The following is a 27,346-nucleotide window of genomic DNA, read 5'->3' as shown; positions in this document are numbered from 1 at the left end:
ATAGGAGTATCAATCGAATATCCCATCTCCTGTAAGTTCTTTAACCATATTAATTCACATGTAATGTGTGCCTTGGCCCTATATTCAACTTCAACATTGCTTCTTGCCACCACTATCTGTTTCTTGCTCTTCCATTCACCAAATTGCCCCCAAGAAAGGTACAATACCTTGTAGTAGACTTTTTGTTAGGTATTGAACCGGGCAATTGGCCGAATCAACAGATATGTATCCCTCTATCTCAAGATTTCCTCCACTCTTATATAACAAGGCACGACCTGGAGCTCCCTTCAAGTATTGTACAATCCTTAAGACTGCATCCCAATGTGGAACCCGAGGATTCTGCATAAACTGGTTCACCACACTAACTACAAATGATATATCTGGCCAAGTAATGATTAGGTAATTCAACTTACCCACCAAGCTCCTGTACCTTTTAGGATCTTCAAACTTTTCACCTGCATCACAACTTAACTTGACATTTAGTTCCATGGGTGTTTCAGCTGGTTTGGCACCTAACAATCCTATCTCCTCTAACAAATCAAGAACATACTCCCTTTGGCACAGATTAATACCATGCTCAACTTCTCTCTTCTTCTCTCTCTTTTCTCTCTTCTTCCATTCTTCTCTCTTGCATAACATGGTATCAGAGCGGGACTATCAGATCTGAAAGGAGAAGTCGAGTGAACAGTTTTTTTTTCTTCTTCGCACTAGATTTCCAGATCTGCCACCCTCACCTGCTGTTCGGCTGATTGAAGATCTCACACACTAAAGTAACTTTTCTCTCTCTCTCTCTTCTTTTTTTCTGGTCGTGTGCCAGGGCAGAACTTGTACTAGGTCTGCCGATTAGATGTGAGGTGGTCAGCACCTCTTTCCTTCCTTTTTTGTGGGGTCGACTGGTCCCTGTGAAACTGTAGGTTGTGAGGACCTTTTGTGTGCTGCAACAACTTTTATGGTGAACTGAAGGTTAGAAAGTGACCAGTACTTGCTGTAACAGCAGTCCTGTTGATGCATAGGTCAAGAGATGACCTGTATGCACTGTGGCAACACTTGTGTTGAGCTTGTAAGTCAAGGGATGACCTGTTAGTGCTGTAACAACACCTGTGTTTTTAAAAAGGAGGTGTTTCTGAAGGAAAAAAAAAATTTTGTACCCCCTGTGTTGAATTTCTTTAAGGCTGTGTACCCCATTTAAGAGTTGTTTTTGAATCTGAAAGCATGAGTGGTGAAGATTCTGCTACATCCGGTGTTTCCTTAATGCCGAATGGAATGAGTGGGGGTGTGGACCTATCCTTTCCCATGGCTGTTATTCCTCTTGATGGTTTAAATTATTTAGAGCGGTCAAGAGGGATCAAGTTGTACATCATTGCAAGGGGAAAGATAGATTATATTAATGGGAGAATCAAAGAACCACATTCTGGGAGTGCTGAATATGACAGATGGAACTAGGGAAACAGCATGGTCATGTCTTGGCTCTTAGTTTCTATGCAACCTCAAATAAGAAGGAATTTCGTGTGGGCTGAAACGGCAAATGAGATCTGGGAACAAGCAAAATCAAGCTATTCGGAACTGCGTCACTATGCAAAAATCTACCATCTACAGGCAAAATCGTCTACTTGTAAACAGGGGGAGAGGTGTCTATCTGTGTACTACTCAGACTTGAACTCTGTCTAGAAGGAGTTAGATCATTATTAGAGTGTGGACTGGAAGTGTGATGAAGATGCAAAACTGTACAAAAAACTTGTCTCCCAACAGAGAGTGTTTGCTTTCTTACATGGTTTGAACCCTACATATGAATCTATTAGAGTCCAGATTCTAGGTAGCAAGGATCTTCCATCAATTCAGGAAGTTTATGCTCTTGTACAATCAAAAGAAAGCAAAAGGAATTTGATGAACAGTTCTGGAGGACATGCAGTTGTGTTGGTAGCGAAAGGGAGTGTTACTACCGGTGGGGGAAATACTTCTAAGGGGGATCTTCAGAAAAAGATGGATGACAAGGACAAATTGTAGTGTACTCATTGCAGAAACCCCAACACACCCGAGACACATGCTGGGATCTTCATGGGAAGCCGAAATGGGCTCAAGATCTGAATAAGAAGCAAGGTTCAGATATGAATAAAAAGTTAGGACAGCAAGGTACAAGAAAACACACTATGGCAAACATGGCTACTCAGAAGAATCATATTGTGACTCAGACACATTCATCTGGATCTGACCCAAGGGAGGATATTATAAATTCCTTCCGTGACCATTTAGAGCTCTATGGTAGAGCAATTCATCAGATGGATGCTCCTCCCTCAACTTCATTTGTATCTACATCAGGTAGCTTTGCCACAAATTTCCATGTTGCTTCTCATACCCCTGACACTCCCTGGATCATTGATTTTGGAGCACCAAAACACATGACTTACGCCCTCTTACTTTCAAACCTATCACCTTCTTTCTGGAAGAAACAAGGTGAGACTAGCTGATGGATCATACATTACCATAGCTGGTCAAGGAGCCATTTTTCTCCCTCTCGGCCTTACCCTCTCTGATGTTTTACATGTTCCGAAATTTCCCATTAATTTGTTCTCTGTTAGTAGTATTACTAATTCCTTAAACTGCTCAATGACCTTTTCCCCTTCTTACTGTGTGATACAGGATCTGGCCTCGGGGAGGACGATTGGTAGAGGATGTATGGTTGATGAACTTTACATGTTGGAGAATAAGGTTGGTCTTCAAGTCACAGAGTCTAAGAGTCAGTCCTGTAAGAGTCAAGTTTATTTATGGCATTATCGTCTTGGTCATTTATCTTTTGAGTCTTCGAAAGTGGTGTTTCCAGAATTGTTTAAGTCGATGTCCGTTTCAGATTTCTCTTGTCAAACTTGTCAATTGAGTAAGTAGTGTTGAACTCATTTTCTTTCAAAAAATGATAAATCTGAATTTCCTTTTCACATTGTTCATTTTGATGTGTGGGACCCTGTTACTTTACCATCTGAGAGTGGCTACAAGTATTTTATTACCATTATCGATGACTATTCTAGATATACATGGGTATATCCCATGCGGACTAGGGATGAAGTACCAAAAATTATCCAAGATTTTCAGCGAATGGTCGTCACCCAATTTCAAACTGAAATCCAAATTTTTCAGCCAAATAATGCCAAAGAGTATTTTCATAGTGATCTTGCGGAATTTTTTGCTTCACGTGGTTCACTTCACCGTAGCTCTTGTGCCCGAACACCACAACAAAATGGTGTTGCTAAAAGAAAGAACCGACACCTCCTTGAAGTGGCTCGGGGTTTACTATTCCATATGAATGTCCCAAAACACTTTTTGCTTGAGGTTGTCCTTTGTGCTACTTACCTCATCAACCGTATGCTCTCTCGTTGGTTAGAGTGCAAAGCCCCACATCAGCTTCTCTTTCCTAAGGCCCCCCTTCTTTCCATTCCTCGTGTGTTTGGTTGTCGTTGTTTTGTCCAAAATTTGTCACCCACTCGTGGAAAATTGGATTCTCGTGCTATTCCTTGCATATATTCCTGGGGTACTCCTTCACTCAGAAGGGATACCGTTGTTTTGATATTGTCTCTCAGAAATTCTATGTTTCCATGGATGTCTCTTTCTTTGAGAGTGAGTCTTTTTTCCCTGTTTCTCCTCAGGGGGAGAGTAGGAATGAGGAGAAACTGGTTCAGCTCCCTCCTCTTCCTGATCCTTCTTCTTTTCGTGTCTTCTTCCGTCGTCACAAAGGCCAACCAAATTCAAGAGCTGTGGAGAATCTAGAAGTTGTACCTCCAATGCCATTAAACTCTCCGGGGGCAGATCATACTCAGGTATCTTGGTTCCCATTGATGTCCTTGACCCCATTGCAATTGATACCTCTGTTGCTAATGACCTTCACCTTCCTATTGCTCACAGGAAAGGTGTTAGATCGTGCACCACTAAACACCCCATTTCCCACTTTGTTTCCTATGAAAACATTTCACCCTCTTTTTGAGCCTTTCTCACATCCATTGACAGTGTCCCTATCCCTAAGAATATGGCAAAAGCTCTTTCAGTACCTGAATGGACAGATGCTATGAAGGAAGAAATTAATGCCCTTCATAAAAATGGCACATGGGAACTTGTAGATCTTCCTAAGGGAAATGACCCAGTTGGATGTAAATGGGTGTTCACAGTCAAACATAGGGCTGATGGCACGACGGAGAGGTATAAAGCTCGTTTAGAGGCAAAGGGGTTTACACAAGTGTACGGAGTTGATTTTTTTGATGAATGATAATAAATTTATTAATTCAAAAGCAGATTTAGAGTGAGTTCATACAACATCCCAAGGAGAGGCGCGAGCTGTAGCCCCTCCTTGAATCTTACAAGTAAACTAGGAAAGAAAAGCAAGAATCACAACTGAGCCCAAAACAATTCTTCCCTATTTACCCCTTGCTTAGCTAACACATCTGACAAAGTATTTGCTGATCTCCCCACCCATTGTACAGTGACCAACATATTCCTTGTCAACCAACTAAATTTCTTCATTTCATTCTTGTAACGCCACATAGCCTCTTCAGGATTTTTCAACCAACCCACCACCACTTTGGAATCCCCCTCGATTGTTAGGTGTTGTACCCCCAGCTGGTTTGCATATTGCACCCCTTGTATAATAGCTAAAAGTTCTGCCCTGATGGAGTCCCCAGTTCCCAAGGGACCTGAGTAGAGCAACAAAATCTCTCCCTTCTCATTTCTCAAAGCACCCCCCATTTCGGATAATCCTGGATTACCCATGCTACTTCCATCAAAGTTCAACTTCAATGTACGAAGTTGATTATGCAGAGACTTTTGCACCCGTTGCCAAGATGAACTCCATTAGAGTTCTATTCTCTCTTGCTTCTAATCTTGACTGGGATCTACATCAGCTTGATATCAAGAATGCATTCTTGAATGGTGACCTTGAAGAGGAAGTTTACATGATACAACCCCCTGGTTTTCAGGCTCAAGGCAATGAACAAAAGGTGTGCAGGTTGAAGAAGTCTTTATACGGGCTGAAACAATCACCGAGAACTTGGTTCAGCAGACTCCATGCAACGGTTCAGCAGAAAGGATACAAGCAATGTCAATCTGATCGTACATTGTTTGTGAAAAGAGGAGAAGGAAAAATTGCTGCTTTGATAGTATATGTTGATGATATAATTATCATTGGCGACTGGAAGGATGAAATCCAAAAGTTGAAGAGTTTTCTTGCCACACAGTCTGAAGTAAAGGATTTAGGTTCTCTAAGATACTTCCTAGGAATTGAAGTTGCCCGCTCAAAAAGGGGTATCTTCATTTCTCAAAGAAGTATGTCCTAGATTTACTCCAGGATACAGGAAAAATGGGAGTGAAGCCAGTTGGTTCCCTTATTGATCCTAACCATAAATTAGGTGATAGCCAAGGTGAACCTATCAAGGATGTGAAACAGTTTCAAAGACTTATAGGGAGATTGTTATATCTTTCTATGACCCGCCCAGACATTGCTTATGCAGTTGGTGTCCTTAGCCAGTTCATGCATGCCCCTATGACCACTCATCTTGAAGTAGCAGAAAGAATTCTCCGATATCTTAAATGGTTTCCAAGTGTTGGCTTGTTGTTTCAAAGGCACAGACATTTGAAAGTTGAAGTGTATATTGATGCAGATTGGGCAGGATCCCTAAATGACAGAAAGTCAACTAGTGGCTACTGTACCTTCATAGGAGGAAATCTAGTTACCTGGAGAAGCAAAAAACAAAGTGTGGTAGCTAGATCCAGTGCTGAAGCTGAATATCGAGCAATGGCTCATGGAGTGGCTGAAATTATGTGGATAAAGAATCTGTTGAGTGAGTTGGGTTTTCCAGTGGACAGACCTATGATCCTATTCTGTGATAACAAAGCAACCATAAGCATTGCTGCTAACCCTGTGCTACATGATAGAACTAAACACATTGAAGTCGACAAGCATTTTATTAGTGATAAGGTTATCACAGGGGAAGTGTGTACTCCCTATGTCAGCTCTGAGGATCAACTTGCAAACATCTTTACAAAAGGACTACACTACTCACGACATCATGATTTATGTGACAAGTCGGGCATGACTAACATCTATGTCCCAACTTGAGGGGGAGTGTTAACAACTGTTATTTTAGTACTGCAGGGGTACTATTGTACTTTTACGCTTTTTTATTTTAGTTGTTGGCGCCACCAGTAGTATCTTTTGCTCTCAGTTCTCTCTTCTCTCTTCTTCTCTCTTTTCTCTCTTCTTCCATTCTTCTCTCCTGCATAACAGTCACCATGTAAAAAAGCATTCTTGATGTCAAGCTGAAATAAAGGCCAATCATACATACTAGCTAGGAGATAGTAGAGAAACAAACTATTGATGGTAGGTAGAAAGGTGAGATGCAAAAACATAATTGGAAATGGGATGAAGAGTTCAACTACGTTTACCTTTCCACAAAGCGATGGGAAGGTCAAGGTCAGAGAGAGGGGGTAGAACTGGTGCCGAAACAACTGTTGGATTTGTCTACGTTTACCTTTCGAAGCGTATACACTTGCCTGATAGGTGGTTGTTTAGTAGGAAGTTGCACTGAAGACAATGGTTGAGACACAACTAGAATAAGAGGAATGGGGTCCTCAAACGGAACTAAAAGTGAAGGTGGAGGAGGAGAGACATCTGATCCAGAGTAGAATGGAACAAACTCAAAGAACACAACATCGAAACAAACAAAAGAGCGTTGGAAACTGGGATTATAATAGTTATACACTTTTCGGGTTCTAGAATAGCGAAGAAAAACACACTTAGTAGATTGTGCATCTAATTTGTCCATTCCAGGCACAAGATATGAACAAAACACACATCCAAAAATCCTTGGAATGAGAGGGAAAGGAGACAAGGTAGGAAACAAGACGGAGAAGGGGAATGACCTTCAAGGATAGACATGGGCATCCGATTAATGAGGAAATAAGATGTAAGTACAACATCACTCCAAAAATGTTTGGGTACATTCATGATTAGTTTCTAAGAGGCGGCGGTTCTTTTTTTTAGCTACCCCATTTTGTCGAGGCGTGTAAGCACATGAGGTTTGATGAATAATACCATCTTGTTCCAAATATTGTTGAAAGGGTGTAAAAATATTCTTGACCATTATCAGCATGAAACTTTTGGAAAATAGAAAACAATTCATTCATTTCTTTCATAAGATAAAGCCATGTCATCCTTGAATAATCGTCAACAAAAATTACAAAGTATTTGTAACCATTGTATGACACTATTTTATTGGGACTCCAAATGTCTAAATGGGCTAAAGAAAAAGGATTCCACACATGACTATCAACCCTAGATCTAAAGGGAACACGATGATGTTTTCCATACTGACACGACTCACATTCTAAAGTAGAAAGACTACTCAACAACGTAACAAGTAACTAAAGTGCCTTAAGAGACAGATGACCAAGCCAACAATGCCACTGGAGAGGAGAAAGAGACAGCTAAATATTTGCTGACGAACCACCACCATCAAGGTAATACAATCCACTAGCTTCATGCCCTCCACCAATCTTTATCCCTGTCTTGAGTTCCTAAGAAAGGTGATGGAGCAATTAAAGACTTGGTTAATTTACTAATAGACATAAGGTTAAAAGGAAATTTGGGAACATACAAAACTAAGGACAAAGGGTAAGGAATTTAGGTTAACATTACCAACACCACTGATAGAAGGTGTGGAGTCATTAGCAAGAGTAACTGTGTGTGATGTAAGGATTGGGAAAGAGAAGAAAACATTTTGTTGTGATGTAGCCTAAAGAAACAGCTCATACTCATCACACGGGACACTCATCATCTCTTTCTCGAAAATATCTGTAGATGTAGGTGTCTGATCAACTTGCTGAATCTCATCTCTCATACCACCACCACTAGCCATTGCATGATTGGCCCAGGTGGAGGGTGGCCCATGTAAATCATAGAAAAAATTGATAGTATGTCCCTCCATTCCATAGTGCATACACCTCCTTACACTCATTACCACGTCCTCTACCATGTGCTCCCCCTGAATCTCGGCCTTCAATACGTTTACCACCATGACGGAATATGGGACCATTACTACCACCACGACCTGGATGACTTCCACATGCTCCACCTCTACCACCACCACCTCCACCTCTAGTTATTGCAAAAGCAGACCTATCAGACACATTAGGATGCTCTAGAGGTCCAACAGAAATCCTCTGGAGACGAGCAAACATTTCCTCTAGAGAGGGAAGGGCAGATCCACCTAGTAGTTGTGCTCTTACCAGTTCATATTCAGCTTTCAATGCAACTAGAAATCTGGTTACATCAAGCTGTTCTCCTTATTGTTGCTGAATTTTGACATCAGATGTAAGGGGATGATAAACAATAATTCATTCCGAAGATTCCTCATGCTAGCATAATACTCCTCAGGACTTTGATTACCTTGTTGCAAATTCAAATACTCCTAGTAAAGCTGATATATTCTCGTAGTATTATCTTGTCCAAAGTAAAGCTTCTTTTTATGGCCCCAAATCTCCTTTATCTAAGAACATAAAATTCACACTGATCTTAGGTTCCATACTATTCCACAACCATGTTATAATCTGTGCATCTTCTTGTTCCTAATCATTGTAGCTCTGAGAATCAGCCAAGGGTTTTTCTTCTTTCACATGCTTTACCTTTTTCTTAGCCCTAAGAAAGACACACAGATTTTGCCGAAGGTACGTAATTCTCACCATTTAATTTAATAGAGGTCATCTACGCACTAAGGTAATCAGGGGAATCATAACACTAGATTTATGTTCACTGCTGTCTCTCATTGTTGCCATAAAGAAAACTCCACTCACTAGTACTCCACATCACTTCACTTGCCAGCCACCACATTGCACATATGTTTTCAGTCCTAACTGTCACTGCAGTTCTGTTGCTTCAGCACCATAAAAGACACCTGAATACACCAAAAACACATATCACTAGGTCTGCAACTGATCACTACTTCACACTATATCACCCATATAACCTACTTATTTAAACATCACAAATCAGTCCTGCACTAATCTGTTTACCACACCACCCGAAACAGCCCTCTTTGATCCATCGATTAGAGGGTTTCTACAAACCACATGAAACAAGCACTACACAACCAACTGGAGGCATGAAAAACTTCCAAAAAGGAAAAACGACGACTCCTTTTCAGCCTTTCTGTGAAACTCCAAGGGATCGATGAGATCTCTATAGAGATCTAGGGCAAAGGGTGAACCAAAAAAATTTTGGGTTGAATTGAATTGTTTACAGTGGCTTTGATACCATGTCACAGAACAGATCTGTACTGGTTTCAACCCTAGATTAGCAGAGAATAATAGTAGAAGAGAGAGAGAGAGAGAGAGAGAGTGTTATTGGACGCCTTCCTCGAGAAGACGTACCATCGCCGCCGGCAGCAACAGGCACCTGGCCCACCGTCAACAGCAGTAGTGATTCAGTGATGCTCATCCTACCCAGTTCGGCAACAACAGCCTTCTCTAGATTAGATTAGCTCATTTTGCTTGTTCTTATCTTACTGGAAGTCTCCCTATTCAGCAAGGAGACTCCCTTTGATTAGGACTCTTGTAATCTCCTATTTAAGGAGACCCCATTATTGAATGAGATATCAAATATTCAGTTGAAGAAGTGAGTTAGGAGAGTTGGTGATCTCTTGAACAAATCACCAGAGGCGCCAAGATAGGTTCATCAAGAGCAGGAAGGAACAAGGGAAAACAGGAGGTTTTCCCCGTGGACCGACCCGTGACGAGATCCTATTCCCGGGCCCTCAACAACTTGGTATCAGAGCAAGGCGTCATGGGTGATCTGGAGCAGCTACCATCTAGGGTCCACGACCTCGAGCACCAACTCGTGGAGACCAGCTCCGAAGTCCGTGAGATCAAAGACGAAGTGAGGGAGCTGCGACGCCTGATGGAGCTATTCCTTTCTAGCAGGGAAGGGAACTCTGAAGGAGGGACAGCCGCCAATGGCCGCCGACCAGATCTGCCAGAGTCTTCCGGCGAGCAGCAGTCCGTTAGCCAAAGAACCGCAGTCGTCCCCAAGTACAACAGGCTGGAATTCCCGTCGTACAACGGCAACGGAGACCCCTTAGGCTGGCTGTATCGCTGCGAGCAATTTTTTCGGAACTAATGGACAGATGACCGGGATAAGGTAAGCCTAGCCGCCTTTCACTTAACAGAGGAAGCACAACTTTGGTTTTATCGGTTAGAGCAAGAAGAACCCGGGCTCAGTTGACCCCAGTTTAAGTCCTATTGCCTTCTTAGGTTCGGACCCCCACTGGGTGAGCTGATTAACCTTAAACAGACCGACATAGTGGCTGAATATCAGCGACAGTTCCAAACCCTCCTTGCGAGGGCATCCTCCGTGCGACCCGACCAGCAAGTGGATATGTTCACGGTAGGGCTATCAGAACCCCTGCAGGTGGATGTCGAGATGCAGAATCCCCCAAATTTGGTCACAGCCATGAACTTAGCCCGCGCGTTCGAGCGTAAACTGCAGCTCAGCCGCGGAATTTTTAATGTGGGTCGGCCACCAAACTCATGGGTACCCCCAAGATTAGCAGCAACGACCCCTCTTCTGCTACCAGCTGAGAACTGAAATCTCCCACCACCACCGCCTCTAGACCAATGACAAGTACAGGTAGCAACATGGCCGCTCCACCTATTAACCGTCTGACCAGGGCAGAAATGATAGAACGCCGAGCAAGAGGCCAATGTTTCAAGTGTGATGACCTCTACTCGGCAAGACATAGATGCAAGAGGCTTGTTTGCCTCCTCATCGATGAACAAGAGGAGGAAGAAGAACCAGTCATATTCGAGCCAAAGATCTCTCTCCATGCGATCACCGGCATTAAAGCTTCTCAGACCATGCAGTTACAGGCACAGATAGCAGGTCAACCGGTGCACATTCTCGTCGATTCAAGGAGTACACACAACTTCATAAGTGAACATGCCGCCCTTCAGTTAAAACTGCCAATGGAGCTTCGACCGCGACTACAGGTAGCCGTCGCAAATGGTGAGAGAGTTCACAGTCCAGGAATTTGTAAGGACGTGCCGGTACAGGTCAATTCTGAACTGTTTCTTGCTGATTTATTTGTACTTTCATTGGATGGGTTCGATATTGTTCTAGGGGTCAAGTGGTTAATTACCCTAGGCCCGATTTTGTGGGACTTCAGCGCACTCACCATGACCTTCCACCTAAATGGAAAGCAAGTTTCATGGCACGGTTGCAGGGTTAAAGAAAGGACACCACAGGTCCATGCACTTCAGACAGAACCGACAGCCATGGAAAAACTTCTCGCCGAGTTTTCAGATCTGTTCCAGGAACCGAAGGGCCTCCCCCCTCCCCGAGCTTGCGACCATCGTATTCCTTTGGTGGCGGGTTCAGCACCAGTCGTTGTTCGGCCTTATCGCTACCCTCACTTACAGAAGGACGATATAGAGAAACAATGTACAGAGATGCTGAACCAAGGAATCATATGCAAAAGTCACTCCCCCTTCTCTTCGCCGGTTTTGTTGGTGGCGAAGCAGGATGGAACGTGGAGGTTCTGTGTTGACTATAGAGAACTCAATGATCGGACGATCAAAGATAAGTTCCCTATTCCCGTTGTGGACGAATTGCTGGACAAGTTGCATGGTGCCCAGTATTTCTCTAAGTTGGACCTCAGGTCCGGATACTTCCAAGTTCGCATGGCTCTCGGTGACGTGAAGAAGACTGCTTTTCGCACCCACCATGGCCACTTCGAATTTTTAGTCATGTCATTCGGACTCTCCAACGCCCCATCTACATTTCAGTCGCTAATGAACGAGGTATTCCAGCCCCATCTGCGCAAATTTGTTTTAGTTTTCTTTGATGATATCCTCGTTTACAGCAATTCATGGGTAGAGCATGTCCACCATCTGAGGACCGTTTTCGAGCTCCTACGCCAACACAAATTATTCCTGAAACGGTCCAAGTGCTCCTTCGGGGAGCGACAAGTTCTTTATCTCGGCCACGTCATCCATGGGCAGGGTGTGACAGTTGATAGTTCCAAGATTCAGGCTATAAAAGAATGGCCCAAACCTCAATCAGCCAAGGCCTTACGCGGGTTCCTCGGTTTAACGGGTTACTACTGCAAATTTGTACAGAACTATGGAGTGTTGGCAGCCCCGTTAACCAACCTGTTGAAGAAAAATTCCTTCCGGTGGGACGATGCAGCAGATGAAGCTTTCTTGACACTGAGAAATGCCCTGTCTTCCACCCCTGTCTTGCAATTACCTAATTTCGCCCTCAAATTTACAGTCGAGTGCGATGCTTCCAGAGTGGGTATCGGGGCCGTACTACAACAGCAAGGGCACCCGATTGCTTTCTTCAGCTGCAGACTGGCCGACCGGCACCTAAAGCTTCCAGCCTATGAGCGCGAACTAATTGGCCTAGCCCGAGCCGTCCAGCACTAGAGGCCATATTTGTGGGGGCGGTCGTTCGTCGTCAAAACTAATCATTACAGCCTCAAATACCTGTTAGAGCAGCGTCTCACCACTTCCCCTCAGCAGCATTGGGTTAGCAAACTGCTCGGGTTTGACTTCCGAGTGGAATATAAGGCGGGATCCTCAAATCGCGTAGCTGATGCCTTGTCTAGGCGAGATGAAGATGCGATGGTTCTGTGTAGCATTTCCCAACCTCAGATCTCTTTGTTTGACGACATTAAGAAGGCAGCACCACAGTCCCCGGAATGGTCGCTCTTGCTACAGAAGATCCAGTCCGGCACTGCCGACCCCAATTGGTCACTTCAAGACGGGTTGGTATTGCATAAGGGTCGAGTCCATCTTCCACCAGACTGCCCGTTGATCCCCACCATCATCACCAGCATCCATAACTCCACCCACGAGGGCATTCAAAAAACACTACACCGCGTCCGGACTGATTTCCATTGGCGAGGTATGAAGACTTATATTCGAGATTTTGTCTAGAATTGCTCCACATGCCAACAACACAAATGGGAAAACCTACACCCGGCAGGCCTCCTTCAGCCCCTTTCCATCCCGACACAGATCTGGGCCGACATCTCCATGGACTTCATTAAGGGACTGTTCGAGTTTGGCTACGCAAATCCTGTCTTGCCGTTCTGTTCTAACAGGAGTCTTGTTTTCTATGATAGCTTAAAAAAGGAGCCATGTTTTCTGTCAAACTGTAAATCCTTCAATCATTTATTGCCACTTCAGAGCTCAGATTTAACTTCTTTAAACCTAACACTTTTCAGAATCATACAGTAACATCACTATAAACATTTGACGTTATTAATTTGATTCAATTAGTAATATGCAACATACCAGTGACCCTGAAAATTGACACATATCGTCTGATACGCACAGATATGGTTGCAATATTTTGAACCTTGATTTCTCCTTTGTGCTCTGTGCACTATTTCTTTCTGGGCAACCATCGTTTGAAAAGGCATGGTATATTAATGAGGATGCCTTGGGTTTCCGTAGGAATTTTTCAAGTGTAGAACCCCAACTCGTTGAATGTTTCATTGTGATGCTAGAGAAACCCTCTTGGTGCCTTGGAAATGTTTAGGAGACATCAGCTTCTGCTGCAAGCCTGGCATTGGGGAGATCCAACTCAGAAGTAACTCAAATTGATGGGGTAGGCCATGAAGAAATTGTACCACATGTGAATATGCAATGGACCCGACAAAGTAATATTCCAGTCAGGATTTGCCACATTTCACTGGTGACATCGCTTTTTCTCCAATCAACAAATTGTAGCTGACCAGAGCAGACTTTCACATGGAGGGGACTGGCACGTGCTAGAGTCATGACACAAGTCTGGGACAGCTTCCATTCGCTGATTTTAGAAGCAACGATAAATAAAGATCCCCTTTTCGCCATCCGAAAGAAATAAATGGATTTGATCCCCTTTTTCTTTTCTTCTCTTAATAAATAAAGATAAGAGATAGCTTTCTGGGCTGCATTTCCATCATGGATTGATCCCTTGAACCTTGCATCGATATTTCAGTTATAACCGATGATGGATATTACTCTCTGTGTTCCCAATACCTATAAGCCTAAGCTGCTGGTACTATTTCCTCCATCATATGGTCTCTTCTGGAATTTTCTCTTTGGAATTGGAACTCCTAACAAACCTCCCTGCCCACTTCATTCTCGCTTCCAGCTAGCTCATGCAGTTTTTGTTGTTCAAGTGAATATATACATGGCAATGACACGACAATCTCAACACAAATTGCTGTGCTACTACTTCTCAACTCAAGACCAATCGATCAACCATGTACCCTACCAACCTGGCACTATTTATGAAGAATCCAGTTAACCTACCTTGTCCCGAGAGTTGCTTTGCAATTTTCGACCCAAAGTAAACAGGCCAGGTTATGGTTGAGAAGTCCTGGCCCCAGGCCATCATTTCCACCACTACACCAATCATCTCATGTAGGACTGAAAGTCGGTTTGTCCGATTTGAAGAGTCTAACTACATTGGGCTCGACTTAGGGTTCGGTCCCATTCACAATTTAATAAATTCCAAACCCAAGTTGCAGCCATAATTTAATGGACGGAATGGTGGGACATCATCCACATCCCCTGAAAGTGGCACAAATTTGGCGTCATAGGCCATACTGCCATAGCATGTAGACATTGTTAGATCACCTAATGACAAGCGAAATGGAGCTAACAGTTATGTGGACTAGATTGGTTGTCAATAAATTGTTAGACAAAAATGAAGCTTTCAGCATCTGACTTGTGAGTATGACCTGGGAGCCTGAGACTTTCCAGCATGTGAGAAATTCATGTCCCCTTCAGTCTTTTTCTTTCTTTTATTTCCTCGTAGATGTATTTGTTTCAGCATTATTTGGTTGCACGAAAGAAATAGAATAATTTCCTTAATATTTATATTTTCTCTTGTTTTCTGAATAGCCTTGAGAAATATTTTTAAAGAGTGAGCAGTTGATGTAAGAAAATGGCATTCCTTCTAATTTTCTGTACGTCATTGTCTATTACAATGTCGCAACGCCCAGATATTTCTCAATCAATCAAGTTTTTTTTTTCCAAGTTAAACCAAACAGCAGCAAAACTAACAAAATTATTCATGTTCCCGTTAATTATCGTTTTCAAGGAAATCACTCGTTTTGTTTTGCGTGCAACAGGCAAGTCGGGTGTAAAACTGGGGATATGTTTGTTTTGCAAGAATCAATGTTTTAAAAGGTAGTTGAGGTGTAATGGCCCCAAAAAGAAGAGGTGTAAGCCTCAAAGCCTTAAGAATAAAATTAATTAAAGCTTATAAATTAATAAATATAACATATAATATACCAAATTAGAATGGTAGGAGGTATGAATTTCCATAAAATAAAAGTTTATAAGCTTCAGTGGTTAAACATTAAATAAAATAATAATGAATCAACTAACAATTAACCATATTTACATTTTATGCTTCAAAGTACAGAGTTCTCAAATAATCCAAATGACCAGTTTATGGTCATTCAATAGTTTAGAAGGAAGAAAATAACTTATTAATTTGATCTATACAAAAAACAATAAAATAAAGATAAATCTGTTAGAAAAAGAAATGAAAAAAATAACAAATTTAGAATGTTAGATTTAGAATAATAAGAAAAATCACTTGATATATCCAATAGAAATTAAGAACTCGATTGGCCCTTTTTGCATTGAATTCTTCGAAAATAGAGAAACTAATAGAACTTTTTTTTTCGATTCATGGGGCTACACAATAGGGGTCATATGGATTCCAACCATTTGGTTTGGCGGAATCAGAATGACATTCTCATTCCTAGTAGAATGCCATTCTCCCGTTTGAGGAAATATTCCCTCCCCTTCTTTGGGAATGAGAATCCATTCCAGTTGATTCTAAACCAAAATGAGCAACAGGAACAGAGCATTCTGATTTTGATTCCAATTCCAATTTCGAACCAAATGAATCCTAAGATTTCTCCCCACCATGGGAGGAATTTACCACCAGTTTTAAGGTTTATTTTTCTATTTTTTTCCTAAGAGGACCAAATTTGTGCTAGAAGAAACCAAAGCAAATAGGTTTTTTTTTCCCAATCTAAACATTGGCCAAGAGGGTCTTCAAATTGAGATGGGATTTCCTAAAAGCAAAACCCATGCGGACACTTTCAAAGCCAACATCTAGCAGCAAATTGGGAACCAAGGTTCAAAGTATCGATACTAGGACGATACATTGCTAGGGCGTATCGGCCTGTATCAATCTTTTTTTAAGTTTTATTTATTTTTTTTTCAAAAACAGTTCAGAGGGGTCAGTTTAAGTCTCGGATACCCTCTGAACCAGGCCATGACCCGATACAACCCCTGTAGGGGCATATCAGGAAGGCCCTCTGAACCTTGTTGAGAACATATCTCAGAGTGTTAGCATGGTTTTTCCTTTGAGGAGATATGGGTTCTCCCAAATTTAGATGTGCCCACTTGTGATGACCCTTGGGCCCAGTTAGTTCACAGGAATAGGGGTCTGGAATGGTCATTCCAATTCCAACTGTTTGGTATCGGCCTGTATCGATCTTTTTTTAAGTTTTATTTTTTTTTTCAAAAACGGTTCAGAGGGGTCAGTTTAAGTCTCGGATACCCTCTGAACCAGGCCATGACCCGATACAACCCCTGTAGGGGCATATCAGGAAGGCCCTCTGAACCTTGTTGAGAACATATCTCAGAGTGTTAGCATGGTTTTTCCTTTGAGGAGATATGGGTTCTCCCAAATTTAGATGTGCCCACTTGTGATGACCCTTGGGCCCAGTTGGTTCACAGGAATAGGGGTCTGGAATGGTCATTCCAATTCCAACTGTTTGGTTTACCGGAATCGGAATCTCATTCTCATTCCACTGGAATGACATTCCTTCATTTGAAGGAATGGTCAGTCCCATTTCCCGTTGGGAGTAAATTCCCATTTCATCTAATTTTAATTCCCATTCTGATTCCTGTCTAAACCAAACAGACTATGGGAATAGAGCATTCTGATTCAGATTCCAACTGTAAAGTATATGTCATCAGAAACAAGATTTCAATGAGAAACATCCCACACCCTAATGTTCCTTTCGTTTGTCAGATTGCAGTCAACTTAACTAAATCACGCACCATCAATTTGAAGAGATCCTTGTGTGATAGCGACAACCCTTTGGAACAATGTGATCAAAGCGTTCAAAGAAAGGAATGATTCGGTTTATGAACCAAATTATTTGTCAATTATGATACATCCAGTAGGGATAAGTTTGGTTCTTCCAACAAACAGCATGGGCTAATTTGAAGCTTCATGTGCATGACACGTTAGCATGGATGTGAGATAAAAGAGTAATTGCAATTAATATTCTTTTAAGAAAAAAGACAAATAAAAAATTAAACGAATAACGTGTCATATGCAAGGAAACTTCGAAACAGCCTAGGCTGTTTTTTTTGTTCTCCAAATTGCCCAACCTTCTTCCATCTAATGGGCCACCTTGGTTTTCATTTTCCAATTCCTAGGAGCTGTTTGGAAATGGCAAGAATAGGGCCAACAGGATAAGGCCGGTGACTCAGTTCCAGTCATCATGGATGAGTTTGGCAGCCAGGATTACCATGTTCTGGGTCCTCCATTCTCCTCTTTGCGTCTGTGATTGTGTGCGTGCGGTTGTACAAAGGCATTTTGTCAGTGGTGTTAGTAGGGGACCAACACAGCCAGTTGCTGCAACTGGTTGCTTGGTGTTATCTAAGCCACGTTATCAAATCAAAACAAAAAAGAAAAGGAAAAAAAACTCTTCCTCAGCTTCTTACCAAATCTCTCAAAACAAATATCAGTACGTAGGTGGAAACAAATATCTTTTTGCTGAGGGAAATACTCCTCCTACACAGTCCTACTTACAGTGGATACATAACATATATAGCCACGTGGCCCATGTCGCCAATGTTTGAGAATTTAGAGAATCTTAAGCTTAATTTGCATGGAAAGAACGTAATTCTTCTTCCATTAGGGCATTGAGATTAAGAAGTGAACACATTGTCAACCCAAAAAGAACTCTACTCAGTGGATTGTTTGGATTGTCTGCACAGTCCTTAATTTATGGAGCAGGAACACTTAGGCTTGTCTAAACAAGAAGCCTAGCTAATAGGCAATTTCCATTATTAATTAGTCAAGCTTCAGTATAAAAGGCTCTGATACAAAGTGGGATTTAGGGAAGAAAACATGAACCATGAGAATGAACAAATGGTGACCAAGAGGATCCCCTAGATGACATTCTTCACCCATTGGATTGGCCACAGGATTTCTCCATTCTTCATCCAATGTCCACCAAACACATGTTTCAACATTGAACTTTTCAAAGCCAATTCCTCTGATATTTGAAATGGATTGTATCCTTTGTAGTAACATATTTGCTTATACCAGTCAACTAAAGTACAAACTTAGTATATTCTGAAAAGAGAAACATATACTTGAAAGTTTCAGGAGAATATGCAAAATACTTGGAATCAAAAGGTTTAAAAATAGATCTTTATATATTCAAATTTTATTTGCAAAGAGCAGGTTTGCTGGTGGAGTCATTAGGCTGTGTTTGGTTTGAAGGAAAGAATAGGGAAAGGAAGGGAAAGGTAGGAAAACCTTTACATACCTTGTATAGGTTTTCCTACCTTTCCCTTCCTTTTCCTATTTTTTTTCTTCAAACCAAACATACTAAGTAGTCTGACAAAGACATTCCCTAGTGAAACTTTCAGCCTAAAATATCTTGGCATGTGGCCAAAATAGTTCTTTAGTGCATCTATTAATTGAAATGAAATGTTGGGATTTTGCAGAGTGGTGATCCAATGCCGACTGTTCACTGTTTGAGCAAATAACAAGCCACCCCACTGTTTTTCTTACTCATTGGCTCAGGGAAATAAGTTACAATTTCTGTCCTGCAGGCTTTGTTTGTTTCTTCTAAAATGGATGTAAAGGTTTTCAGAGTGAAATTCATGTATTAGTTATTATTTCTGTCCTTCTTATGATGAATACTTTTTTGGTCTGTCCCTTCTAATTTGTTTTTGATGTAAATGACAAAGTTTTCATTGTAGAAAAAGGAAGAGTATATATAACCCATATAATATTTCATCTTACTTTACTTTGGAGCAAACACAGCCTTAGAAAAAATGCATACACTAGAGAAAATGCCCCACCCTCTCTCCAATTAATAGAAAATTTCTCTAATCTACAAAAAATAAATAAATTTCTTGATCATTGTGAGCATTATGGATCAAAGGAAAGCATCATGGTTTCATTTTTTCTCAATTATGGAGACCTTAAGGCAGTGTTTGGAACCATGTAAATCTTGTGGACGGGACCATTTCGGTCCTATTCACAAGATTCGGTCGCATTCGGCTGAGTGTGGATGGGACCAGTCCTGTCCACACCCCAATATAGCATGGACTGTCCACACTTGATTTTTGATCCCCTACTTCACACTTTCCCTGAAAGGCTACCTTATTGTTTCTTTCACATTTTAATATTTTTGTCAATAAAATATTAATTATTCTACTTTTTTTTTTATTTTAATGTTTTATCAATAAAATTATATTTAAAATATTTAAAATATATTTTTAAAATTTTAATTATTTCACTATTGTTTTTATAAAAAAATTTAATATTTATTGGTTAATATTAATTCATTGATGCATTTTTCAATATATTTATCATATAAAATGCAAAAATTAGATATTTATGATTAACTATGTAGATCAAGGTTTTCAAACCGTCATTGATCCGGACGGTCGGACCGTTTAACCTAGGAACCGTTCGGGCAAGTGGTTACGTTTTACCCCAAACCCGGTTTTGGCCAAAAAGCGTTGAAAAAGTCAACAATCAGTTGACCCGAGCAGTCAAACCGTTGACCCGTTCAACGGTTTTTTTATTTTTTTTTTAATTTGTTTGTCAAAACGGGCCGATCGTTCGAATCGAACCGTTGACCCGGAAATCGGTGGCCAGAACGGTTCCGTTTCCGGATTGTTTTTTAAAATGTTAGTGTAGATCATTTATAAATGTATATGAGATACATGAAATCAAAAAATGTGGTACACCACGCCTACAGAACTTCATTGTGGGACCACTCCACACAATTTGTCCACAATTCAGAACAGCTATGGACTATGGTGTAATGTGGTGTGGTGTGGTGTGGATTGGTCCCTACCATAGGGTGTGATGTGGATCAGTCTGCACCCACCAATTTTTCGTCCATATTACAGAACACCCCCTAATTAACCCCATAATCTTCCTTTAACCGCACAAAAATGAAACCCGATTTTTTTTTAATAAGACTGTAATCGATAAGTAGGGATAAATATTCGGTTTATTCAATTAAAAGCCAAACCAAAACTGAACTATATATATGTATATATGTGTGATCAATAATAAAATTCGGTTAATTAAATTTTTAAATTTAAGAATCAAAAACCAAAATAACCAAATCGAAAATTTTAATTCGACTTTGCTCACCCCTGCGACCAATCCCACGATGGTATTAGCATTGGAGAGAAACAAATTAAATAGTTGGAGCTATGTTGTCTGGATTCACTTTTAATGTTGTTCCATCCCTATCTCACTCTACTCTCCATTTGCATTTTATGATAAGACGTGTCCCAAACTAGCTGGTTGATGCAGTTCACTGAATAACATTCCAAATGAGGTATCTTTTCCTTACAAGTTTGTCGGTACTGGATTCAGTATTTGGGTTGCTCAATCTTGGGTGCACAACAGGTGTTTGTGCTTTTGGCTGAGCCATTACCTCTCATCTGAAGAGTTTCAATTTGTCGATTTTCTGTGGCTCTCTCTCCGTCCCCCACTCCCTTCCATTCAGGTTTTTACTTGTTAGGGCCCGCTCGGAACCTCTCTGCATGCTGAAGAAGCCACTCAACTCAAACCCACGAACAAGGCAAATGCATACACCAGAACCAGAACCAGATGGGCATAGTCAGGCCTGGCCCATGGTGTCAAGACCCCTTTTACAGGCCGTCACCTCATCCACATCAGCTGTGTTGGTTAAGCTGGCCCTTTCTTAAGTGGGTCCCTGCCATTCTTTCTGAAAATCTTGCTATGTCAGTTCTTCTTTCAAGCACCCATTACGTAGTACCTGTACTATCCAGTGCCCACCTTTCTATACCGTGTTAATATAAAGAACACCAACTAAAACTAATCCAAATGGCTCAATTTAGAGAAATGTTTTCGAATCGCCATTAATTTGGATGGTCGGACTGTTTGGCCCGGGAATCGTTTAGGCAATCGGTTTTGTTTTACCTCAAATTCGATTAGTCCCTGATAAAAAAAACGTTGAATTGATCAATGACCTGTTGATCTGGGCGATTGAACTGTCGATTCGTTCAACGGTTTTTAGATTTTTTATTTAAATTATTTTAAGTTTTTATCAGAATGACTGCCCATTCAAACCAGATGGTCAAACTGTTGACTTAAAAACCAGTGGCCAGAACGACATTGATTTAAAAAAAAGATCAGGAAGTTGGTTCAAAGAAAATTTGTTGTTTGCATCGTTGGCGTTGCTCAGTTCACCAATTGTTGTACTGAAGGGGGATTTGGACTGTTGAAGTGCCCAATGACAAACAGGAAAGAGCTAAGCAAGTGGAATTCAAGTTGGCAAGTGGTAACTCCCACTTGTAAAGGGAGGAGAATCAAGTAGCCGATTATGTCGCCAGCAGATGTCCAAACACTAACAGGGTCAGAGTTGGACGGATTAGATTCTCCTTGATTTGATTTGATCGGAAACAAAGAAGTATGCAAGGAAACTGAGATGGGATCGGATTTGCAACTGATTTTGATGTCATCATCATAGTGAAATTAAATTAAGATGTCATTGATCTTGTATGAACCTTAAGCCTTGACACAAACTACATGTATAATTAATGAAAGAGGTTAATTCTTTAGTGAATCCAAGTGGTGAGCTTCTCTACAAAGCCTCCTATTTTTTATGCCACATGTATGCTGATGTGGCAAATAAAAACCATCTGCCAAGTAGAGGATCCTTTGGATGTCTTTAATTGTTTATTTATGACAAAATATTTATGCTGAGACATTTGATCTATATTTTTAGCTTTTTTACAATGGGGAGTTTTGTTTTCTTTATTATACACCAAAACAAATTAGAAGGGGTAGAGAATAAAGTTTTTACTGTAAAAGAGATAGATATAATAGCTAAAATATTTCAAAATGAAAATCTTTCTCTCCATTTTACCAAAAAAAAAAAGGAAGAAAAACTGCCTTAGGAAATTCACTAAGGCTATGTTTGGTTTAAAGGAAAAAGTAGGGAAGGGAACCCCTTCCTTCCCTTCCTTTCCCTACCTTTTCCATCAAACCAAATACAACCTAAATGACCCAACTAGCTAGAAAAGCCTGTTTTGATTACCTACAAGGAAGTTGGGTGGCATATAATTAACTTTCCCATTACATGAGGGTGGATGGAATTAGGGCTCTTGGGAAATGGATGTTTGGGTAACTAATACTATTATTTAATGCCCTAGAGTTAGACCTCTTCAAGGTTTCAAATTGAAAAAGAAAAAGGTTCCTATTAGGAATTGTTCCTTAGTCAAACCCCCCTACTTTATATATAAATACTTAAATTACACACACGCATATATATATATATATATATATATATATATATATATATATTATTTTGAATATTTATGATCCGGTAAAAGCTTCTTTTGGTGCCACAAGACCCATAAACTGGTTTATGCTCGTCCTTTTCAGAGATTTGAGAATCCCATCCATATTTTTAGTTTGGGGGTATTTTGGTTTCTTTGGTGAAATTCCAATTTCAGACTCAAGGGCCTTTGTTCCAAAACAAAAATCAAGTATTTTGCTTGTATTTATTCCGGGCATAACCTTTGTCTTTCCCAAAATTTAGTGATTTTTATATTTATTTTACCTAAAATTTTGATTTAAAATTAAAATTAGTAACAGTAATAATAAATCACAAAAAAGATGAAAAATATGTCAACGCCCAAATTAAAATTAATGAAATGGCCATGCAAAACATTTTGGATCTAAAAACATGTTCAGATCAATGATATCAGCTAAGGCAGAAATTAGTTTGAAATATTATAGCAACTCTGTGTTTTATAAGACACAGTGATTGCTAAAAGTATTTATTAGCCATAGTAGTCTTGTTTTTTCCATCATCCAAACAAATTCAATAAAAGTGCAAATAGATCATCTTAAATTTTTTCAGCTTTTACCTTTTGGTTAAGGAATCTTTCAGCTGTGAAGGGATGACATAGGGAAAGCAAGTGAAACTGATAGAAGAGACTGACATATCATCATGACTTTGGGGGAAGTTTCTGAAATTTGCCCTTAAAAGATCACCTCATCAATTGATGCCTTTCTAAGTTGTTTACAAATCTGCTGAGACATTTCAGTTATGGCCCACTACTAGTTGAAAGAAAGGAGCATGGATCAAGTTGAATGTCACTTTTGCAACACACAAAAATGGGTCCTAATTGATGAGAGAGAGAGGGAGAGGGAGAGGGAGAGAGAGAGAGAGAGGGAAGGGTAGGTGACATGTTGAAGTAAAAGATAGACATAATGGGTCTGAGTGCGACTTAAAGAAGTGGAGGGACTAAGTTGTCCTGTTTTGAGTAGTTGATCTTTTTCATATATTATGTGTAGGAGAGATGGAAGCCTGTGCCACTTTTAGCTTTTCAAAACATGTTTTATTAGATAGACATTGAGATCTCCCAGGAGATTTGGTCGAATTTGATTAAACAAGCAAGGATTCATACTTATTCAAATGGGGTTCTTGTATTGGACAAGCAAATGAGAATAAAAGAGCAACAGAACCCTAGTAACCAATTATTCCTTCTTTACATGAAACCCTCTTTTCAACTGTCTTCAAGTGGGAGTTGGGAATAGATGGGGGGGATGAGAGAGTGTGTCTGAGTGGACCTAATTAGGTTTTGTGATAAACATATTTACTGCAAAAGTTAACTAAACACTTGCCTCAAAGGGCTTTACTTTAGGGTTCCGACCATGTTACATATATACTAATAATTCATAAAGTTTACATGGAATAAGACAGAGCACTAAGGGAGCAGGAGGGCCCCTCCACATCAGCTTCTCCATCTACCTGTCGGCCATGTCCTTGTCATCTAACCCTTCCCCATGTATGGCAGACTGTCTCTCATGGACACGTAGGTTATTGGTATTGGTTTTTATGCTACTGTTTATTCTGCCAAGTCTCCACATTGATGTCTAAACTAAACACATGAATATTTTGCCTTCTGTGTGCACCTACTTCCTACACATATATAAGGTTCTTTTCTTGCTCCCAAAAGTTCCCCCGTGTGAAGATATGGGTCCATTGGTACCTAAGAAACTTCTTCCTCTTTCACCTATGGGCACATCTAAATTTTGATAAACAGGTAAACCCTAAGTAATAGCCAAGCAAGTACCGACAAAACTGCCCAGATGTGCAACTTTAGGGTACTTTTTGTATTTTCACTAGGGATCTGCATGCCTTAATGAGGTGCCTAACATAACATGATTTCTACTTTTGATGAAATTATATTTTTGTGTTTGGATGTGGTAAAACTTACTAAGATATTACAAAAATTCAATATTGAATTTACTTTGGGCAAGATCTCACAATCTTTTTTTTTTTTTTTTTAATTTGGAATTTTGTCACTTATGATCCATCTGAAATTTTGGTTCTCCTTCATATCAAAATTATTAAAAAAATATTTGAACCTTTGCCACGTTATCAGAATCAAGCTCTGTTTATGGGCAAGGGTAATATTAAAATATTGATATACATACATTCAAGAGTACATATTATTTATGGGAAACACTAATAGAAGGTAGGATGCAAGGCTGACATGGACTGTAGTAGGGTGGAATAGAATAGAGAGGTCCCCTATTTGGTGGATACCCCACTTTAGATTGGCTACATCATTCCTATTTGATCCAACTAATGAATCATTTACCTGCAGAGAAGGATTGCTAGTGAGCTTCTTCCCTGCCTTGAATTGGCCAAGCAGTCTCCCAGCTCCTCTCCACATCCTTTAATACATGGAGAGGGAGAGAGAGAGTAGAACACTTCACAGCTTATCCAATGCCATGTGGGGGGATACATGAATGGCTGATATGGACTATGATACTGTACATGTGGCCAATCCAATGGAACTCCTCCTAGATTACTGGTCTGGATAGGCCACAGGATCCTTCCATGTGGCACAAATACACCTTTCCATGTAGGAAAGCCTCTTAGGTGGCCTGGTCAGAATCTTATAAGCCTTGGGGTTGGCTACATGAATCCTGTTTTGCCATTCCTTTCTGTCAAGTGTTGTGTTTTGCGGTATGAAATTGCATCCCGTGTTTGTGTTTGCAGGATCAACAACCAAATCTATGGTGGTCTCCAGATTTACAGTAATAGTGAACAAGATTCACAGCCTCATAAAGCATCGGTACCACAAGACATGTTTCTGTACGGGAATTTTTATGGTACCCAGTATCATGAATTAAGTTGGACTGAGCTGTAAATTTTGCAATTCATGTTTTAGTGGAAGTGAGAACCACATTGATCCAGAAATTCAGCAATTCAGAAAACCACTGCTTTCAGTGTTGGGATGCAACATCACTTCCAGCTTTGTACAGAATCTCACAGTTCTATGGTAGTTCACCGGTGTAGGACCTAAAATCACTGTTTTATTCTCTCTCTCTCTGAGGCTTGAGAACTTTTGTATGTTTGCAGAATTCTTTGTCAGAAAAAGAAATAACAAATATATTTGAACTCAAAATTGGTATTGCTTCTGTTGCTACTTGTTACAGAGATAGAACTACGTTGCAAAATATTGACCTTAAATAATACTTGAGGTCACCAAGCCTTTTAGCGGTCAATCTGCTGTTCTTGCTTTCTTTCTGTGAATCATTATTTGGAGCAAAAACCAGCATGATTTAATTGATGATCTCAACTATCTATTCTTACCCTCTTTATCTGAACCCTATGTTCGCATACGTCCACAACACTTTTGAAAAAGTTCATACAAAATGCTAGAGACCCATTCATCTGATCAGTGTTGGTTTTCATTGCAAGTATCTTCCAGGTGGGACCCATCTATTGATCTACAGATTCCAGGGCATGAACAAGAAGAGATGAATGAGTGGATGGCATGACTCAAAAAATTACTTCATGAGTTAAAGAAATTACTTAATTTATTCCAATTTAATCTCCTCTTTTTGTCCTTTCAACGAGGAGATAAGATAGATAGACGCCACACAATTACAAAGAAATAAAGGAATTAGAAGCTAGAATGGGCAAAGCACCTCTGATGAGTCTTGAGATGTGAATCACGGAGGTGGTGTTTGTTGTTGGCTATTTATGTTAAGAAAACTATAGAACGACACTTCACTTCATTTACCATGTCTTTTCAAAGCGAAGGCTCGCCTAACTTTCACAATAGCAAATTCAACCTTATCTCATTATCAACTTGTTGACACTGTATATAGGATGCTGCTCTATGAGCAAAGAATAGAATTCCTAGGAGCTATTGATTTTAGGGAGAAATTAATATCTAAATTCATAGAAGGGGATAAGTTCAGAATCAAAATGGGTTTGGACACTAGCACAGAAATTTGAAATATGCTTACATAATGAAGAAGGCTTTACAATTAAGGAGTTGTTTGATGGTTGAGTGTTTTCCTTAAATAGAATTGAAAGAAAATGCATGTCTAACGAATCAAATCATTTCAAACACCAATCAGCAGTTTCTACTTTATTTTTCATTGATTTTTAATATTTTGAGATACCGGTTTCATGTATGTATTCATACAGATTGTGTAAATGGGAGCTGAGATTGAAGTGAGCCACTGATCGATCATAGCTCAAATAGGGCCTGTTAAGCAAAAGAAGCTAAATTTAGTGTTGAGTTTGGTTTGAAATTGAAGGGAAAGGTAGAGAAACCGGCCAATACAATTGTTGTATAGGTTTCCCTACCTTTTCCTTGACACCAAACACAACCTAAGAGCCTGCCCCTGCTAGCAATTAATAGGGGCCTCCAGGCTCGTCTCATTGACACTTTTCTAGGCTAAAGTACGTTCTTGGAACACCCCAATAATCCAAGCAGCCAAACACCCTAAAAGGAAAACTTTATTTTGGAGATCTCAATAACAAGAAATCTTGGGAACAACAAATAGTAATACTGTGGAATATACACAGCTACCACTTTAGAGAGCTTTGTGAGAAGCCAGACAGAGAGGGGGGGACTTGGTCCATTTCTTTTGATGGAGATATACTTGTATAAGTTAGATAAGATAATAGGATAAGCTAGAAAAGAGGAAGGGGTCTGGTTCACCTTTCTTTGTCCT

At 40.3% G+C, this 27,346-nt stretch overlaps 1 protein-coding gene across 5 annotated transcripts in view; it reads left to right on the top strand.

The window, feature by feature from the left end:
• The window catches only part of LOC104589068 (Golgi SNAP receptor complex member 1-1-like), a 48,802-nt gene extending 29,773 nt beyond the window's left edge, over positions 1-19,029 (top strand). Inside the window, exon 6 of one of the 5 annotated variants that reach the window (XM_088893685.1) lies at positions 18,799-19,029. The gene's annotated coding sequence lies outside the window, so the exon portion shown is untranslated. Of the gene's footprint in view, positions 1-2,637; positions 2,657-13,368; positions 14,920-18,798 lie in introns of those variants that run through there. The other 4 variants (XM_088893686.1, XM_088893687.1, XM_088893683.1 and 1 more) reach the window with 4 other exon arrangements.
• Positions 19,030-27,346: the final 8,317 nt, after the last annotated feature.

The sequence above is a fragment of the Nelumbo nucifera genome, chromosome 8, assembly GCF_055504915.1.
Source record: "Nelumbo nucifera cultivar China Antique chromosome 8, China Antique-T2T, whole genome shotgun sequence".
NCBI lineage: Eukaryota > Viridiplantae > Streptophyta > Magnoliopsida > Proteales > Nelumbonaceae > Nelumbo > Nelumbo nucifera.
Note: the sequence above shows the minus strand (reverse complement) of the source record. Positions and strands in the feature narration are given on the sequence as shown.